At 45.2% G+C, this 20561-nt stretch overlaps 1 protein-coding gene across 3 annotated transcripts in view; it reads left to right on the top strand.

Annotated features, from left to right (window-relative positions):
• Window positions 1-20561, top strand: part of SENP7 (SUMO specific peptidase 7) — an 88735-nt gene that overhangs the window by 38811 nt on the left and 29363 nt on the right. The window lies entirely within an intron of this gene.

The following is a 20561-nucleotide window of genomic DNA, read 5'->3' as shown; positions in this document are numbered from 1 at the left end:
AAACAGCTCCCAGAAATGGGAAGAGTCCTGGCCACAATAACCCATTGTCTGTTTCCCCTTTAGTAAGTACAAAAGTCCCTGTTACATTACATAGCTGCAGTGGCTACAAGCCATATTGTATTCTCTTCTTTCTCTGCTTATTCATATTTTGTTAGTGATTTCTCCACCAAATAAAGTAGTTGCATTGAAGAATCTGTAATAATAGTACTTCATATTTCTCTTTCATCCAGTCTGGGGGACATTGCTTACCATGGGTTGTGGAGGGGAGCTCGGGAGTTGGCACCTAGCTAGTTAACTTTAGCACTGCTGACAGACCCCTCCCCTCTACAATCCCCCTGCCTCTTCCTGTTCCTCTCCGTTTTTTCTAGGTGCCCAAGGGAGTTGGGCTGCCTTTTTTTATGCTAGTGTTTTATAGATTTTATTTTATTGATTTTATTTGATTTTAAGTAAATTTTTCTTTATCTAACTTTTACTTTGTTGCAGGACTTTTATTTTGGAAGCAGAGCTGGTAGTGTGTTCTACCATAGAGAACACACTCCCACAACAGCAGCACGGACACTGCTCGGTCAGATGAGAGCCGAGGGCTCTCACTGGCAGAGTTTTATAGTGTCCAAATTAGAGTGACAAGCAATCTTTACTGACCACTGTCACTCTTACAGCCTCCCCGATAACCAGTGCTGCCACTGCAGCATAGAGCGCCGGTTATCGGATAATCAGCTGGGTGCCATCTATAATTTAACTTTACAACGGAGCCCGGGCAAATCACTAACTGAAGAATGGGGCAGACCAAGATCCCCCCTCCGTAATAGGAGGGGGCATCGGGGTCAGAACCGCTGCAGGAGACCTCAATCTTTTCGAGGTCTCCATTACTCTGCTAATTATTATTTATTTTTCAAAAAAAAAAAAAGAAAAATGGAGACAGAATATGGAAGAGGGGGAGTTAAAATTATATAGAACTCCCCTGCTCTTCAATTTATGGGCAGTGTTCCGGTCTTCTGGAGCATAAGAAGAAGCCCGGGAACAGAGACTGCCTTGTGGGAGCAAGCATCAGGATATGGCTGGTGGACTTCTCTCCTGTGTTTGGCCTTTTGGCTAAGTATTCTATTTTTTTTATTAAGCATGTATAAAAACTGTATTGCTTTACTGACAAAGTGGGGCTAATATGGGTAACATTATCCTACTCTTTACTTGCCAAAACAAAAATAACATTGTTTATTTAAAGGGACAAGTGTATTGTAGATTAGTTGATTTACTTGTTTTTTTCTCTCTGTCTCATTCAAGTCAATGGTGTGCTTGTGATTCTTTCCTTTGTAAATTGTTAGATAAAGGAAAGGGTCCTATGGAAAAATATTTTACCTGTTATAGATGTAAGGTTAAATTACCACATGGGCAGAGGGACCCGTTAGCGCTTTCTTCGGATTCCTGATTCCAAGGGATTCCTGATTCCAAGGGATCCTCCATCTGCGCAAACCCTGCAGACTCTTCTGACAGTCAGTTCACTCTTTATGGGCAGAACAGGCCAGCTTCTCTCTAAATCTACTTAGTTATTGACACGCTCAGCAGCACTTTCTTCCATATTGGATAATGCTGTCACGAATGGGGGGGGTCCTGCTGCGGCTGTTTCTACTGGGACGGCTATAGCAGGCCCTTCTTTTTTTCATAACGGATCAGACACCTGTCTCGACAGGCTAAACCAGTTTCTGAATCCCCATATTTGGCCCCTACTAAAAGAAATCTGTGTAGATCCGCAAATCCTTTTCTGAGGAAGGGGAAACAAAAGTAGATCCTGATCAGGTTCACGAGTCTAATCAGGAAGAAACCGCCAGACATCAGGCCATTGATGATTGATATTAGCGGTAAGGCAGGCCTTGGACCTCCCAGAGTCAGAGGACCCTAGTCCTATAAACAGAAGTCTCTCTAAGAAAGCCAGAAGAAAGGGTATTCGTTTTCCTCCTTCTGTGAAATTGGGAAATGTTGCTGAGGGAATATAGAAACATCCTGATTAAAACTTTTCTATTCCAGAAGATTCTCTTCCTTATATCCATTATAGGAAGAGGATCTGGCTCACGGGGAAGGAATTCCCTACGGTGGATACTCCTGTAGCCCGTTTAGCCCCCTATACTACCTTGCCGGTCCTGGACACTGCAACACTGCAGAACAGACTAACCGCAGAATTGAAGCTCGGCTAAAGTCTATATCGTCTCTTTGTAACCCTGCTAGCTGGAGTCCGCAAAGAAGGCAGGTAATACAGATGGAGTCCCTGAGGTCAGTAATAAACGGATTGAAAAGGAATCAGTTTATGGCCTCCGTAGACATAAAGAACGCATACCTCCACGTTCCTGTCTGGAACGGTCATCTGTCTCTCCTGAGATCCAGAGTGGGGGCCTCTCACTATCAGTTTCGGGCTTCTCCCTTCGGCCTCTCCTTGGCTCCAGGGGATTTTCATAAAAAATTATGTCGGTAATGGCAGCTTGTCTTCACTCAAGGGGAGTTCAGGGCGTGCCTTACTTAGACGATCTTCTCATAAGATCCGCCTCAGAGATTTGCTTGCAACAGCACATGTCCTTCACCATAGCTTTCCTCAAGAGCCATGGGTGGTTGATACACTCAAGGAAATCCCAGGTGATTCCGCGCCAACGCAGGATCTTCCTGGCACTCGGCATGGACACCAAACAGCAGAAAGTGTTTCTGCCAGAAGAGAAGATCAGGTCGGTTCAGAGGATAACATCTCAGGTCTTGTCCTCTCCCAGTCCTTCAATACACTTGTGCATGTGTCTCCAAGGGAAGATGTTGGCCTCCTTCGAAACGGTCCCCTTCGGTTGTGCTTATTCCCGGTGCTTTTAGTGGGACCTCTTGACAGAAGGGTCGGGATCCCACCTACATTTGGATCGCCAGAAGATTTCTCTGACTCCGGATGCGAGAAATTCACATACACCAGCTTGAAGGGTTGGGGCTGTAACCCTTCATCTCCGGCTCCAGGGTCAGTCCAGGAGTCCTCTCTATCTATCAACTCATTAGAGTTGAAGACAATCCTTTTGGCCCTTCGGGGGGCCCGAACCTTTCTCCAGGGTCATCTACTCAGAGTTCAGTCCGTCATGCCATGGCTGTGACATAGGTCAACAGACAAGGAGGAGCGAGAAGAGCATTGGCAATGCGAGTATCGGCTCAGATATTCGCTTGGGCGGAACAATGTGTTCCAGCAATCTCGGCTGTGTGCATTTCAGGAATAAAAAACTGGGAGGCCGATTACTTCAGTCGCAATGCGATGATGCCAGGAGAGTAGTCCCTCCATCCGGAAGCTTTTCAGTCTCTGGTTCAGAGGTGGGGTCTACCGGATATAGATATCATGGCCTCCATACACATCAGGAAGTTTCACAGGTTTTACGCAATTCCCATATTTCCTTGAGTACTCATACAAGTGAGGCAGGGCGGTCTGTCGGTAATTCTGACCATGCACCTGCATGGCCGTGGTGAGTGTGGTACGCGTATATAATCTTTATGGCAGTAGGGCAAGAACTTCGTCTTCCGCACTGACAAGATCTTCTCCTTCGGGGTCCTTTTCATCACCAGGATTTACCTCGGCTGAATTTAACCGCATGGCTGTTGTAGCCAGGCTCTGGAGGGCTAAGGGTTTTTCCCCCAGTGTAGTGAACACTCTGCTACGTGCTTGTAAGCCTGTTCGGCTCGCATCTATCGTCGCATTTGGCGAGCCTATGTCACAGGGTGTGACAATAGGTCCTGTCATACGTCCTCTTTTCGTCTTATCCGAATTCTGGCCTTTCTTCAGGATTGTCTTGAGGCAGGTCTCTGCTTAGGTTCCTTAAAGGTATCGGTATCTGCCTTTTCAGTTTCTTTCCACCTGAAGTTAGTAGATATACCAGACATCAGGACGTTTTTTTCAGGGGGTCTTAAATATCTAGCCTCCTTTCACTTCTCCTACAGCACCATGGGATCTTTACCTGGTGCTTCATATGCTTACAGGGCCTTCTTTGAATCCTTACTTTCGGCAGATTAGGTCTCTCATCTGCAAGGTGATGTTTCTCTTAGCCATTGCTTCCGCTCGTTAAAGTTCAGAGTTGGGATCTCTGTCCTGTCGACAACCATAATTGATGCTACATGAGGACAGAGCGGTATTCAGAACTCTCCCTTCCTTTGTTCGGAAGGGTGTTTCAGCTTTTCATTTGAACCAGAAAATTGTGGTTCCGGTCTTTCGGACAGCTTCTCAGTCTGATAAGGTGTATACGGATAAATTATATGTGGTTAGGGCTCTCCGCATTTATGTTAGAGAGCTTCCCAAATTCGGTGTAACGATTTTCTGTTTGTCCTTATTGATTCTCATAGAGGCTGGCCAGCCTCTAAGCAGTGAATTGCGAGATGGATTAGGGCAACAATTACACAGGTTTACATCAAGGCTAACCGTCCTGTGTCAGAGAGATTTACGGCCCGTTCCACCCGGTCGATGGGGACGTCTTGGGCAGTGAGAAGTGGGGCTTCTGCGGACCAACTGTGTAGAGAGCCACCTGGTCTTCTGTCCATAGTTTTACAAACTTCTATTAGTTTAATGTGTTTGCGTCTTCGGATGCAAATTTTGCCCGTATTTCTCTACGGGCTGGGCTTTCAGAGTGGTTCCACCCTTAGGGGGCTGCTTTAGAACGTCCCCATGGTAAGCAGTGTCCCCCAGACTGGATGAAAGAGAAAAAAGGATTCAGAGAAACGGATTTAACGTAAGTACAAAAATCCTCTTTTCTCATACGTCCATTGAGGGCCACTAGGTTATAAAGCTACATGCAGGAGCTTGGGTACTTAAAAGAAAACTTGAAGATGTGTAAGCCCCTCCCCCCCATCTCAAAATGCCAATAGGAGCGGGGAGCTTTTGTAAATGATGCAGCAAATAGTTACTGTTTAATTTATTAGTTTTATTCATATTATTTAATTCTAGGTTATACAGCTGCTTTTGACAACTGTGCGGCTGTCAGACAGCTCAGCACACTGTGCTTAGAACAGTGTAAAAAGAACCAGATACCTCTTACTGCATTACTGCAGCCCCCATTCACTAATCGGAGCCCCGGAAGGGGGACCTGATCACTATGCAGGCATTGAACGCGGACCTGTTTTTTTTTTTGTTTTGTTTTGTTTGTTTTTTTAACATTTATTTTAGAAAAGGGAAAACGTATAGAGTCAAAAACAATGAGCATTTGCATACAAGCAATCAGGTTATTCAATTTCAAGTTGGGGAAGTGGGGGTGGATAGGTACAGAGTGAAAGAAACTGAGACGTACAAAGTCAAAGTAAATGCCAAATGATGCTGGGCAGATGAACAATAACAGGAACAAGAAAATAAATACAACACATATGTTCCTTTGTGTCAAGAGATAAGACATCCAGACCGGAGGAGACCGAAACGACTCTGAGCCCAGTGCGTGCCAGGAGGCGGGGCAGATTTAGATGGGGAGTCATGGTTTTCTCTGAGGTACCAAAGAGCCAAAACAAGGTCAAACTTTTGCTGTTTGTCATGGAGGGTAGTAAGTAATGGATACCATGCCTGTGGTATTTGGAGGCCCCTAAGCGAGGCCAGGGAATTAACCTCAACGAAATGTGTTTCCAGGTCCACTCAAGCTATGGTGTTGTAGGGAGCGTACGTGGCAGTCAGCTGACTCGGATGAGATGCGTAATAATAAACCTTTACATCCAGAAATCCCCGTCTCCCACAAATTCTGGGTTTCTTCAAGACCACTAGGGAGATTTTGGGGGTTATACCATTCCAGATAAATTTCAGAAAGGAGGATTGCAATTCCCTAAATACCGAATCGGGGACCTTAACAGGGAGGGTCTGGAATAAGTATAAGCGTTTAGGAAGAGTTTAGCGATAATCCTCCCCATCCACAAAATGAGAAATCCCTTCCAGGTGAGGAGATTTCATTTAACTCTGGTCAGGGGTCAGGGAAAATTGTGTGGATACAGACGATCATAATGAGAGATTATATACATCCCAAGGTTTTTGCCATTTCTAGGTGTAGGTTGATTTAATAGCCGCCTTCATCTGGGGGTTGGAGGGGAAGGGGGGGCTTTTATCAGCATGGCTTTAGATTTAGAAAAGTTGATTTTGTAGCCGCATAGGACCCCATATGTTTCCATCAGCTGATAGAGATTTGGTAAGGAGGTCTGAGGATGTGTGAGGGACAGCAGGACGTCGTCGGCAAACAGGGACACCTTGAATTCCCGGGGTCCTTCCTCCACTCCGTGCAGATTGCCAGACCGTCTAACAAAGCAGCCAGTGCCTCAATAATCAGAGCGAACACCAGGGGGGATAGAGGGCAGCCCTACCTGGTCCCATTGGAAAGAGAGAATGTATCTGAGAGGGAACCATTAGTCAACCCTTGCTATGGGGGACGCATACAGGGTGGCGATACCCGACAGAAACTCCCACGAGAAACCATAGGCCTTCAGTGTCCGAAGCATAAAGCGCCACGATATTCAGTCAAATGCCTTTTCAGCATCTAGGGAAAGCATAATTTCCGGGGTGTGTCTGCAATTACATGGACCTGTTTTTGATTGAAAAATATATATTTGCATAAAAATATTTTCTTTTAAAAAAAACAAAACAAAAAAAAACGACCAAAAGCCATTACATTTAATTGTACAAAACGCATTACACCATGAATCATAAATCGCTCATACTTTTTAGCGCAATACAAGTCATGTGACATCCTACACTGTACATCAAGTTCTGCACTAATTATTACTTACTCAAGATAACTAAACAATAAAGAACAATGGATGTTAGGGGGAGGTAGGTGACGAGTGTAAGGGAGGGTAACCCCAGGACTTTAGCTTTATTGATAGACAGACACATATAACGGAAATTTTTAATTTGAGAGAGAGAAAAGAAAGAGTTGTGATAACGGGGCACTCTTTGTCTAAATAAAATTTTCCAAATCTTTATTGATATACATTAAAAAGTGTCCTTATGTATGGAACACTCATAGATCGTAAAAACACTTGAAAGTAGCGAAATATTTAAAAGATAAGTAACAGTATTGTGATGATTGTGTTAATAACTGCTAAAAGGATAGTTAACTACTACCCTAGCACGTCGCTAATTAGTGTATCGGGATATTATAATGCTTATCAAAAACGAAATTATTTTCCTGATACACTAATTAGCGACGTGCTAGGGTAGTAGTTAACTATCCTTTTAGCAGTTATTAACACAATCATCACACTACTGTTACTCCTCTTTTAAATATTTCGCTACTTTCAAGTGTTTTTACGATCTATGAGTGTTCCATACATAAGGACACTTTTTAATGTATATCAATAAAGATTTGGAAAATTTTATTTAGACAAAGAGTGCCCAGTTATCACAACTCTTCCTTTTCTCTCTCTCAAATTAAAAATTGATACAATGTGTGGTTGCACCTGTCCTTAGAACCATAACAATACGGATTGATTTAATCATTATATGAAGGAGATGTTATGGTGGAAAAAAGGATCTGTCTACCTGGTGCGATATATATGCTTCTAACATATAAGGGAAAGGTGCATAATTATGACAAGGAATTCAACAATGTTCAAACGGTATGATGGGGGAAGGGGGGGATCACAGGCCCAGGGCTTTATTGAAAAACTGACTCGTATAGCGAAAAGGAGAGGTGTTTAGTCCTCTTCTTCCTTAGGACTGTTAATGATGGATGACACTTTCTGTGCACACTGTCTCTGAGTTAATGCGACACTAATCGCACAATATCTGTGCAGAGACATAATCCTAAAAGATATGCTTAGATGTGTTCTCATTGATGAGGCACAAAACACAATGTCCTTATCTGCACAGATTCCTGAGTTCATGAATGTCCTGAGTGGCAGGCCCCCCAGGATGTCCATCCATGTCAAGCCTTTGTTAGTGAGCCCCTTGGAGGCCACATTCTCCCAGACAAATTTTACTGTCGCAACAGTGAACCCTGGAATAGACTCCATTGTGTCCTCAGCTCTGTTGAGCTTGTCGATGGTCTTTGGTTTCCATAAGTCTGGCTTAACTCCCTCCAAATTCTGCCACATCCAGGTAAACCTGGGTATTTCTCATTTGTAAGGGGCGAGCTATCCCATTTGTCCCAGTCAAGGCCCCTCAAAAGAGGCAGGAGGAAAAAGTGAGACATGGAGTTGATCACAGGGGCATCGTTTCTCTCACAAAGAATCCTGTGGATGCAGTTATAATGTAGACAAAGAAGGTTTGCAGCATAGTCGGGATATCTGGTATCCCTTTGCCACTTTTGAGGGGCTAGTTGTACATAATGGTCTGCTTTACTCTGTCCATTTTGGAATCTGAAACTTGGGTGTAATTCTCAAAGGTCAGGGCAAGTGTGGTCACAGACTGCTGATCCGTGAGCACTTGGCCTTTTCTTGGTTGGGTCCCAGTGCAATGATCACTCTGATTTATGGATTCTGTCTGATACACACAGCAAAGAGTTCTATACAACATCAGAAAAGAATAAGTCAGAGGGCAGCCATGCCTGCCCCAGACAGAACTGGAAAGGCAACAGCTTCTTTGAACAGATCACAATCTGGAACAGCGGCAGTGTTATTCCAGACTCCTCTTCCTCTTCATTGGAGTTCAGCCAACCGGTCTCTATAGCCATCAGGGCTCTATATTGAGCCTTTATGCAAGAACTTGTGGGTCAGGTGAAAGGTGGATTTATTAGGGCCCTGTTTGCCAGTCATTGGTAGCGCCGACATTGCAGAACCTGGCTAAATCCTTAACCAAATTCATGCTGAGATTGCTCAGCTTATTTCTCGCTCCATGGTGGAGAATGAGGAAAATATTCCCTCAGTTTTTTAGCAAGTAATGTTTAAGAATCTGGACGACTGTGAACCCTTACTCATGTTTACAGCCCTACTCCCGCAGAGGAACTTCCTTGGGCCCAGAATTTGACAGTCAGTTCAGGCATTGTCTAAAGTATCTTCTTCTCTGGAGAAGGTGTTACAATCTTCATCTTCCGTTAGACCAGGCAAGTGAATTTCTGGTTTGCTCCAGTCCTGAGATGTATCTGACTCTGACCTTTCCTCACAGGAATAAGGTGATTTAGAGGAAGATTCTGATTTTGAGGTGTGACAGGATGGTCCACCTATGCCACTCTGTCTTTGGTGTTGCTGAGGACCAGTTGGACTTGCCTTGCCACCGTCCCCGTTCTTTATCTCAAATGCGCCCCTCTAAATGCAGTAGGACGGGCTTACAATGCTGCCACTACTGGACTCCTTAGCGGCATCCAGATCCGCATCCTTCTGGGTAACTGTCACTGCTAGTGTACCCCCTTGCTGGTTCTCTTGGGCTGGTAGCCCTGATCCCTTGCCTTCAGATCAGGGTTGCTGTGGATGGTTCCTCCCTGGCCTATCACACTGGTCAGAGCTGCAGGTAGCGGGCACAGCGTTGGTACTGGAATGCTTGGGCCAAACCTCAGGACAGCCAGAAAATGGATTAGATTTGGGTCTACTCTGCAGGTCATAGGAATTACAACAGGGAAGAAGTTGTTAAGCAGGATCTTGAAGCATATGATGTTTATTAGCTTAAGTCTCCTAATAAGGACAGTTCATACACTATTGTAAAGGACTGGTGATCTCCAAAATTTCAGGTGGTAGAATACAATACATGGTCAAACAGCTCTCCTTTTTATACAGATTCTGACACAAATGTCAGCAGGGGGTAACACCGCCCCCTAATTCTAGATCAGAGATGGCTAACCTGTGACACTCCAGGTTTTGTGAAACTACAAGTCCCAGCATGCTCTGCCAGCTATCAGCTAGTTATCTACACTTGGAGTTAACGCAATTTTATACTTTATAACAAAATTTACATAAATCTTTTACATCCTAAATTCCTTGTATCCTGAGTCTACATTGTTCAGAGAGGTTCTAACACATAGGACAAAAGGCCACACACGAAAGAAGGTAACGACCCCCTGCTGTGTTTTTAGGCTAATCCAGTGTTGGCCACTTAACATGAAAGAGGTCTAATTAGCCTTAATGAATGAACATTTCCTCTAGAACTGTTACAAAACAAAAAACTAATTTCCTCCCCTGGTCTCAGAAATAAATACATTTCATATACCAAAATGCACACAATATAAAAAAATCAGTACCTTTCTAATACACCATATCAAAAATAAGGACATTTGCAATGATATAACTTAGCGCGCTGCGCTAATAATTTAAATATATTTATACAATAAGTTATTTATAAGCGATCCAGCCACATGAGGACACTTCATATTTTGATGAAGATGCTTCAAAAAGACAAGTTAATTACGGTTGGTTGTGGGCTGTTGTCTGAGGTAACGTTGTTCGAAAAATAAAAATTGCACATTGATATATTTACCCTAGTTCCTATTAAAAATGCAGGTTTGTTTTATTTTTAGGGAAAACAGGCACTTGTCCCAGACAGCCAGACTTTTCTGTAAGGAATTCTATAGATCACACCACCATTTGTTCATCCCATTGTACCCTTGTTATAAAGGCCCCGTTTAAGCCTTTAGATTTTGTAAATTTTCTTACTTGGAAGGCTGTGTTTTTATTAGCCAAGATAGGTCCTCTCTTGCAAATCTCCTTTTATTGTCCTTCATGGTGACAGGGTGGTATTACGTACTAAGCCCCCATTCCAACCAAAGATGACATCTAAATTTCACCTAAACCAGGATAATAGTGATCCCTAGACTCAGAATCGAGCAATCTTCAGCTGTAAAAGATACCTTTTTTCTGCTGGATATTGTCAGTGATTTTAAAATGTATTTGGATAAGAGTGCTAGTTTCCATAGGACAGAGGATATCCTAGTCCTCTACGATGCTCAAAGGAGAATTTGGCCTTCAACCAAACATACTTTTGCTACATCGATTACCTCAATAATTCGGCAGACAAACATTGGAGCAGGTTCGCCAGTTTCCCAAAAACGTGAGAGCACATTCCACCAGGTCGGTGAGTGCTTCTTGGGCAGTTATGCTGGACGGCTACCTGGTCTTCTGTTCATGCATTCACTGAGTTCTACAAATGTAATGTTTTTGCATCCAAGGATGCTAGTTTTGGGTGTAAAGTTTTGTGCTTAGCTTTCCCCTGTTAGGGACAGCTTTGAAAATGCCCCATGGTTCCAGTGGATGTATGAGAAAAAGGAATATTGATCCTTTCCTCGAAGTCCATTGAGAGACCCTGGATGCCAACCTATGGTACACTCTGGTTTTGTTCCTTGTTTGAATTTAATGATGTATGTTTAAGGAGAACTAGGTCACCTTGGTTGTTTTTTCTCTCCAACTTATCTTTTACTGTGCTCCTAATTTGGGTCTTTGTAAGAAAATAACCAGATAACAGACACGTTCCTGCTGGAGGAAATAGAGGTGGTGGGGGGGGGGGGGGCTGACACATCATCATATTTTCCTTAAAGTGCTCCAGCTCCTGTACACACATCAGTGGTCTTTGAGAAAAGGGTATATCGTGACTACAAAAAAATATATTTTTTCTTTCATCCTATCTGGACACTGCTACCATGGGTTGTGAGAGTGGAGGTGAAGTTGGCACTTAATAGGTAATGTATCAAAGCTGACAAACCCTTCCCCTCTGAAACCCCCTGTAGCCTCTCCAGTCTTGGTTATGTGCCCAAGGGAGTTGGGCTTTTATGACAGGAAGAAATGATTTTCTTAATGTAACTTGTTTTTTGCAGCAGTGTGCTCTGTTAGCTTTACAGAGCACACTTTTATTCAGACAGTGAGAGCCGGCACTACAACGGAAGTTATTTTATTCTTTTACTCTTTTTAAACAGTCAGCTATGACAAATGGCTTATAGCTGCTTCCACGCTGATCCACGATCAATATACCCGCGTTGCCTAAAACTGCAAAGAGCACCAGGAATCTAAACACTGGGTCCGCCATATTGGAATGTACCAAGTCCACTCCTCAGCAAAGGAGGGGGGTACTTGTGCCACCAGAAAAACCGCCACCAGGAATCTGCTACAAGTGACTGCTGCATAATTTAGTTGCAGCAGATCGCCTTTTACCGGCAGAAAACTCGAGGAGGAGCAGGAAAAGGGTGCAGTCGGAGGGTACTAAGAAGTCAGAGTCCCTCCCTGCGGTATGAAGCAAGGGAGCCATTTCAAGGTTGCCAATTAACTGCCCGGGAAAAAGAGCAGTAGACATTCTCTGGGACACTGAGTTGCTGACACACCTCTCCTGCTCCATAAGACATCTTGGCCTATTTGGAAGGCCAAGTACCACTTTTTTTATATCTCTGTATCATAGATAGGGGTATATTGAAACTAAATTGTTGTTGCAATAGTATTTATAATCTAGAATACTAATTGCATAACACATAGACTTAGCAGGGATACTAATTTTGGACTCTGTCATAGACTAGTTAGTATCTATCTGTTTGCTTGTGAGTGATTGCCTGTATTTTATTCTTTTACTTTTATACTTTTCACTTAAAAAAAATAAATGTCTGATAAGGGAAGGTAGCTCAGGCAAAATATTATGCCTGTTCCAAGTGTAAAGATAAGTTACCAATGGGACTACAAGACACGGGGGTGCTTTGTGCTGACTGCAGTGGGGGTACCCTGGCCGTGCAGGCTCAGGTTAGCGCACTGCCACTAGCAGAAACGCCAGCATGGGCAAATGCTCTGAAACGGGGTTGAGACATTGGTTAAGCTGCTATCTAAACCAACAGAGATTCCAGCGGTTGCGCCGATTCTCCCCTCTACCTCGGTAGCAATTGACCTCGTAACAGGCAGGACTACGGGGACCACCGAGTTCACAGACTTAGGACAGGCTGGGGCTCCATCTGTCCTTATCTCACAAGACCCTCCTACAGGAGAACCGGCTTGGTTAGCTTCCCTAGTTAGAGGACTTGACAGTTTAATCCGGTTCTTGAATGCGCCGTTACACAAAAATAAGCGAAACCGATCCACTAACTGCCTTCTGACCCTCTCTGATTCAGAGGGATCTTCAGAAGAGGAGGGTGAGCTGATAGAAGACTTTGATTTCACACAGATAGATCTAGAAGAGTCTTCCAGACATCAAGGTATTGACGACCTGGTGGTAACACTTTGTCAGACATCAGATCAAAGTCTCTTCAAAAAAGCTAGGAATTGTGCGATCCGCTCTCCTCCATCAGTAGAACTGAAGGAAATAACGGAAGCATCCTGGAAACAACCAGATCAGAAATTTACTATTCCCCGAAGGTATCTGGCTTCCATTACAGGAGGAGGACCTCAACTGTTGGGAACAGGTTCCAAGGGTTGATTCACCGGTGGCATGCTTAGCACGCCACGCCACACTCCCTATCCCAGGGACAGCCACCATGCAAGATAATACTGACCGCAAGATAGAGGGATTTTTAAAGTCTATACTTCGACAGGTACTTCATTCAGACCTATGTTTTCATCGGCATGGCTTGCCAGGGCTATGAAAATATGGGCTGACCAAATAGCAGTGGGTCTGCCAAATTCGGAATGGCTTCCCTTTACCCTGCATCTCAAGGAGGCTTCCGGATACTAATACGAGGCCTCCCAGAATGCAGCTTCCATTTCTTCATCTATTTCTGCAACCGCAGTAACGGCCAGGACAATATTATGGCTCAGGTCCTGAGATAGAGACTCTGGACCTCTCCGGGATACTTCTCTCCCCGTTACCATTCTGGAACTAAAAGCCATGCTAATGGCATTAGAGACGGCCCAGACAATACTTCGCAGACACCCAGTACATCTGCAGTCGACAATGCAGGGGGGCACCAGAAGCGCAGTAGCAATGAGGGTGTCGGCTCAGATCTTGGCCTGGGCAGAGAACCATGTTACCGATATCAGCAATTTTTATTCCAGGTATACAAAATTGGGAAGCAGACTTTCTCAGCCGACATGCAATATTGCTGGGCCAGTGGTCGCTCCATCCGGAGGTCTTCCAGTCTCTGGTCCTACGAAGGGGGATCCCGGACCTGGGGGTAAATGTATCAAGCTGAGAGTTTTCCGGCGGGTTTGAAAAACCAATCAGATTCTAGCTATCATTTATTTAGTACATTCTACAAAATGATAGCTAGAATCTGATTGGTTGCTATAGGCAACATCTCCACTTTTCAAACCCGCAGGCAAACTCTCAGCTTGATACATTTACCCCCTGGTCTTAATGGAACTGCGTCACAACAGGAAGGTACCTCAGTTTTGCTCTCGAGCAAGAGACCCCTTGGCAGTGGCCATCAACATAATGACAATGCCATGGGACTTCAGGTTGGGGTACCTTTTTCCTACCATCCCTATGATTCCCCGAGTTTTTCAACGAGTGAAGCAAGGTGGACTCCCAGTCATACTAGTGGCTCCTGCTTGGCCAAGGCGAATTTGGTACGCAGAAATTCTGGGGCTAGCAGTAGGTCCGGATCTAAAATTACCTTTTCGAGAAGATCTTCTTCAGCAAGGACCATTCACACATCAGGACTTGCCTCGACTCAATTTCACAGCATGGCTGTTGATTCCAAGCTGTGAAGGTCCAGAGGTTTCTCTCCACGAGTAGTGAACACCCTTCTTCGGGCTACAAAAACGGTTTCGGTTTGTACTTACCACCGCATCTGGCGAACCTACATTAAATGGTGTGAGATTCGCCCATGCCACACGGCTGCCTTTCGTCTTCCACGGTTTCTGCCATTTCTCCAGGATGGCTTGGATGCGGGCCTTCGTCTAGGTTCATTGAAAGTACAGATATCGTCCCTTACGGTTTATTTTCACCTTCGCTTTGCACACATTCCGGATGTCAGGACCTTCTTGTAAGGAGTCCTGCACATCCAATCTCCATATGTTCCACCAACGGCCCCCTGAGATATTAACCTGGTGTCTAATATCTTTCAAGGACCTCCTTTTGAACCGTTACACACTGCAGAATTATGGTTCTTCACTATGAAAGTTGTATTTCTACTAACTATTGCATCAGCTTGTAGCGTTTCCGAATTGGGTGCACTCTCAAGTCGTGAACTATATCTTATCTTTCACGATGATAGGACGGTTCTCAGAGCAGTTTCCTCTTTCCTACCAAAGGTGGTGTCCAGCTTTCATACGAACCAAGAAATAGTGGTTCCGGTATTCACGGGTGGCCCAAAGTCTTCAGGGACAGGTTCCATGGAGTTTCTGGATGTGGTCAGGGCTCTAAGAATTTATGTCAGGAGGACATCAAACATTCGCTGCACATATTATTTATTTTGTTTAACTCCTCTAAACGAGGATGGATGACAATCTATTGCTAGTTGACTTACTTCTTCTATTAAGCAGACTTATGTCAGTGCTAACAGACCAGTGCCAGATCATATTGCAGCCCATTCTACCAGTTCAGTGGGGGCGTTCTGGAATGCACAAAATGGGGCCTCAGCTGACCAGTTGTGCAGAGCAGCCACGTGGTCCTCGGTCCATACTTTTACCAAACTTTATCAATTCAATGTGTTTGTGTCAGCAGACGCTGCTTTTGACAGTAGTGCTCTACGTGCCGGGATGTCAGAGCGGTCCATCCCTTAAGGAAGCTGCTTTAGAACGTCCCCATAGCAGCAGTGTCCCCCAGATAGGATGAAAGAGAAAAGAGGATTTTTATACTTGCAATAAACCCATTTTCTCTTTCATCCAGTCTGGGGGACACTGCTTACCATGGGGTGTGTAGGGGAGCATGGGAGTTGGCACCTAGCTAGTTAATTTCTTTCTTTTTTTTTTTAGGAGAATATCTTGGGCAGACCTGGGAGTGTGTTCTATTATAGAGAGCACACTCCCAGAACAGCAGCGCAGGCACTGCACTGTCAGCTGAGAGCCAGAGGCTCTCACTGGCAGAGCAAATTAGGGTGCTTGAATACAGAGTGACTAGCGGTCTCTCTGGACTGCTGTCACTCTTGGGGCCTCACCGATAACCGGCGCTGCCATTAGGCAAGGAGGGCCGGTTATCGGAATGAAAAAGAAATGCCGGCGGCCATTTTAAGATCCGCGGAGGAGAGGAAATGGAAAGGGGCCATACCAAGATCCCCCCTCATACATAGGAGGGGGCATCGGGGTGAAAATCCGCTGCGGAGACCTCAATTGAGGTCTCCACTACATATATATATATATATATATATATATATATATATATATATATATATATATATATATATATATATATATATATATATATATAATTTGTTTTCTTTCTCCTCCATGCTAATGGGGCAGGAAAAGCACTTCAGAGAGACAGCATTATCAGAGGGGGGGGGGGCTAAGATATAGAGTTCCCCTGCTCTCCATGGAAAGTTGGACTAGCCCGGCCTTTTGGCACCAAATAGGAGCCCGGGAAAGGACGCAGAGCAGAGGGAGCAGGCACCAGGCACTGCTGTTGGACTTCTCCCCTGTTTGGCATGTGTCTAAGTATCTGATTTATTTAAACATATATTATTGTATTGTTGACTGCAAAGTGGGCTAGTGGGAGTTATATTATAGTTCTCCCACTTGCCAAATTATTTTATTTTGGTTTAACAATTTACAAGTATAACTTTTATGTCCGATTACTTGTTTCTTTTTTCTTTTTCATATTATTTTCTCTGCTGTCTCTTGCTCTCTAACAGCTAAATTGAAGTCTGTACGTTTGGTGTGCCTTCATTTGTAAAATGACAGATAAAGGAAAGGGCCCTAAAGTAAAGTGTTTCACATGTTCAAAATGTAATGCAAAATTACCTAGTGGGCAGAGGGACCCGTTGGCTCTATGTTCTGTCTGCGATGCAGGGGGTCCCCCTACGCAATCCCAGCTTGTTACAGCCCCACTGACGGAGGAACCGGCCTGGGTGGCCTCCCTGACACACTCTGTTTCCTCTTTAGCACAGATGGTGTCACAATCCAATCAGCTGATGTCTACTGTGGCAGCCGGGGTGGCTAATAGTGCTAGTACGCCTTTGGGCCTCCGTGCTGCCACAGGTTCTTTTGAAGAGTCTATGCCAGGACCTTCCTCATTGCTTACAGACCAGGCCCCTGTTCCCACAGAACCGGCATGGTCCGCAGCATTTATTAATGGTTTGGATAAACTAAACCAGTTACTTGAATCCCCAAACATCCCGCCTGCTAAAAGGAGGAGGCCTAGATCCACTAATACTTTTATGGTTCTTTCAGACCCGGAGGGGGTTTCAGAGGAGGAGGGGGAAGTATATTCTGATCCTGACCAGGGGCAACCTTGGAGCAGGAAGAAGACCCTAAAAGCCATTTTATTAATGATTTGGTTTTAGCGGTAAGAGAGGCGTTGTACCTCTCAGAATCGGAGGATCCTACTCCTAGAGACAGAAGTCTCTTTAAGAAGGCCAAAAGGAAGGCTATTCGTTTTCCCCCTTCGGTAGAACTCAGAGATATTGCAGAGGGAGCCTGGAAACAGCCTGATAGAAGGTTCTCTGTTCCCAGAAAGTTCCCTTTCCTGTATCCATTACAGGAGGAAGATGTGGCCCGCTGGGAGAGTAGTCCTAAGGTAGAAATTTCAGTGGCCCGTTTGGCTAGACACACTTTACTACCAGTCCCAGGTTCAGCAACTCTGCAGGATGTCAATGATCGCAGGGTGGAATCCCAGCTAAAAAATCTATATTTGTGGCTGCGGGTTCTTCTTTTAGACCCACATTTGCTTCCGCTTGGGTTGCTAGAGCCATGGAAACATGGGCAGACCAACTGGCAGAGGCCTTACAGGACTCGGATTTACTTCCCCTGGCTTTGCATCTGAAAGAGGCATCGGGGTACCTTTATGAGGCGGATCAGAACTCAGCATCTTTGTCCTCCTCTATTCAGGCTGCATCTATTTCAGCAAGAAGAACGTTATGGCTGAAATCCTGGGAAGGAAATTTGGAATCAAAGAAGTCTGTTGAATCCATTTTGTTCGGGCCGGAATTGGATACTATGATTTCCCAGGCAACAGGGGGCAAAAGCACTTCTTTGCCGGTATTCTCAGGTAGGGGCAGGACTTCTCGGGTCAGCTCCTTTCGTCAGCCCTTTAGAGGGAACTCCTGGCCTAGAGGACAGTCATTTAGAGGTAGATAACCAAATGCTCGAGGGTCCTCCGTCAGGGGTAGATCCTCGTTTGCGGCTAGGCGCCAGGCCTCTAGGATACAGGAGAAGCCTGCGTCCTGACGACCACTCTACTCTGCCAGAGGTGGCGCCGCGGGGGGAGACATCTGTCTCTGTTCGGGAACAGTGGGCAGCGTCATCCCAAGGCACTTGGATTCGGGGTATTATAGCAAGGGGGTACATGATAGACCTGCTGGGTCCGGTACCACATTGTTTTTTTTGTAACACCACTACCCCAAGAGCGATCAAGAAGTCAAACAATACAGGTTTGTGTCGCCTCTCTTCTTTTATAAAGAGTCATCTGCAGCCTAAGATTCACAGTGGGGTCCTCCCATTACCAGAGAGGTTGGGGGGCGGTAATCTTGCACCTCCGGCTCCAGGGACCTTGGTCGGTCCAGGAATCAGCCTTACCAATATATGTGTTACAGTTGTAGGCAATTCTTTTAGCCCTTCTGGGGGCCCAGTCCCTCCTTTAGGGCCACCCTGTCAGAATTCAGTCCGACAATGCCATGGCTGTGGCATATGTCAACAGGGAGGGAAGAACTAGGAGTGCAGCCGCAATGAAAATTGCAGCTCAGATTTTTTGTTGGTCAGAACAGTAAGTTCCGGCAATTTCGGCAGTATTCATTCCAAGAATAAGGGATTAGGAGGCCGACTATCTAAGTCGAAATCAAATGATGCCGGGGGAGTGGTCACTCCATCCGGATGTATTTCAGTCTCTAGTTCAGAGGTGGGGTCTTCCGGATATAGATCTCATGGCCTCCAGACACAACCGGAAGGCTCACAGGTTTTAGCAAGGGCAAGAGATCCCTTAGCGGTGGCAGTGGACGAAATGACGATGTCTTGGGAGCTCAGGTTGGGATACCTGGTTCCTCCGACTCCCATGCTTCCTCTCATGCTCAGACGAGTAAGGCAAGGGGGTCTTCCGAAAATACTAATAGCTCCCTCATGGCCACGCCGAGTGTGGTACGCAGACATAATCTCTATGGCGATAGGATAAGGATTTTGCCTTACGCCACGAGACGACCTCCTTCTTCCAGGTCCCTTCTGTCACCAAAATTTTCCTGAGCTCAGTTTAACGGCATGGATGTTGAAGCCAGCCTCTGGAGGGCTAGGGGTTTTTCCTCTAGTGTAGTTAACACTATGATGCAAGCTCGAAGACCAGTTTCGGCTCGCATCTATCAGCGGATTTGGAGAGCCTATATCAGATGGTGGGAAAATAGGTCATATCACACGTCTTCCTTCCGTCTTCCTCGCTTATTGGCTATTCTTCAGCATGGGCTGGAAGCAGGTCTTCGTTTAGATTCCCTAAGGGTTCAGGTATCGGCACTGTCAGTCTTTTTTCATCTGAAATTAGCGGATTTGCCAGATATCAAGACTTTTCTTCAGGGAGTCTTATACATATTCAACCTCCCTATGTTCCTCCTACAGCTCCATGGGATCTTAACCTTTTACTGGACATGCTTAAAGGGCCTCCCTTTGAACCTTTACCTGAGGCAGATTTTAGGTGTTTGACCTGGAAGGTTGTTTTCTTTTAGCAATTGCATCGGCACGTAGGGTATCGGAATTGGGAGCTCTGTCTTGCCAGGAGCCATATCTGGTTTTTCATGAGGACAGAGCGGTTTTGAGAACACTCCCCTCTTTTGTTCCAAAAGTGGTGTCCTCCTTCCATTTGAACCAGGAAATTGTAGTTCCAGTTTTTTCATCTACTTCTCACTCTGATCGGCAGTCTATGAAAAAGTTAGATGTGGTCAGGGCTCTCTGTATTTATGTCAAAAGAACATCTCAAATTAGACGAACCGATTCTCTGTTTGTCCTATATGATTCTAACAAAAGAGGCTGGCCAGCCTCTAAACAGTCCATTGCAAGATGGATTACGGCAACTATTAGGCAGGCTTACATAACCGCTAACCTACCTGTGCCGGAGAGACTTACGGCCCATTCCACCAGATCGGTAGGGGCGTCATGGGCAGCAAGAAATGGGGCTTCTGCTGACCAGCTTTGCAGGGCAGCCACCTGGTCTTCTGTCCACACATTTACCAAATTCTATCAATTTAATGTATTCGCATCTGCGGATCCAGATTTCGCTCGTAGTGCTCTACGAGCGGGGTTTTCAGAGCGGTCCCACAGCTTAGGGGGCTGCTTTAGAACGTCCCCATGGTAAGCAGTGTCCCCCAGACTGGATGAAAGAGAAAAGAGGATTTATATACTGCGATCCCTCCCTTCTGCTTTTCCTCTGTGTGCTTTTGTTTGGTTAACCCTTCTCCTTGGGGCTTTTTAAATTAACTGAGGAGGAAGAGGAAATGGGGGAATTATATAGGGGAGGGGTCTGTCAGCAGTGCTAGATATTAACTAGCTAGGTGCCAACTCCCATGCTCCCCTACACACCCCATGGTAAGCAGTGTCCCCCAGACGGAATCAGAGAAACGGATTTAACGTAAGTATATAAATCCTCTTTTTCTGATTCCACCTGGGGGACAATGCGTTCCCTCCTTTCTGCTATTTGG

Source organism: Mixophyes fleayi, chromosome 2 (assembly GCF_038048845.1).
Source record: "Mixophyes fleayi isolate aMixFle1 chromosome 2, aMixFle1.hap1, whole genome shotgun sequence".
Lineage (NCBI taxonomy): Eukaryota > Metazoa > Chordata > Amphibia > Anura > Limnodynastidae > Mixophyes > Mixophyes fleayi.
The sequence above is the reverse complement of the archived record's forward strand: the minus strand, read 5'-3'. Positions and strand labels throughout refer to the sequence as shown.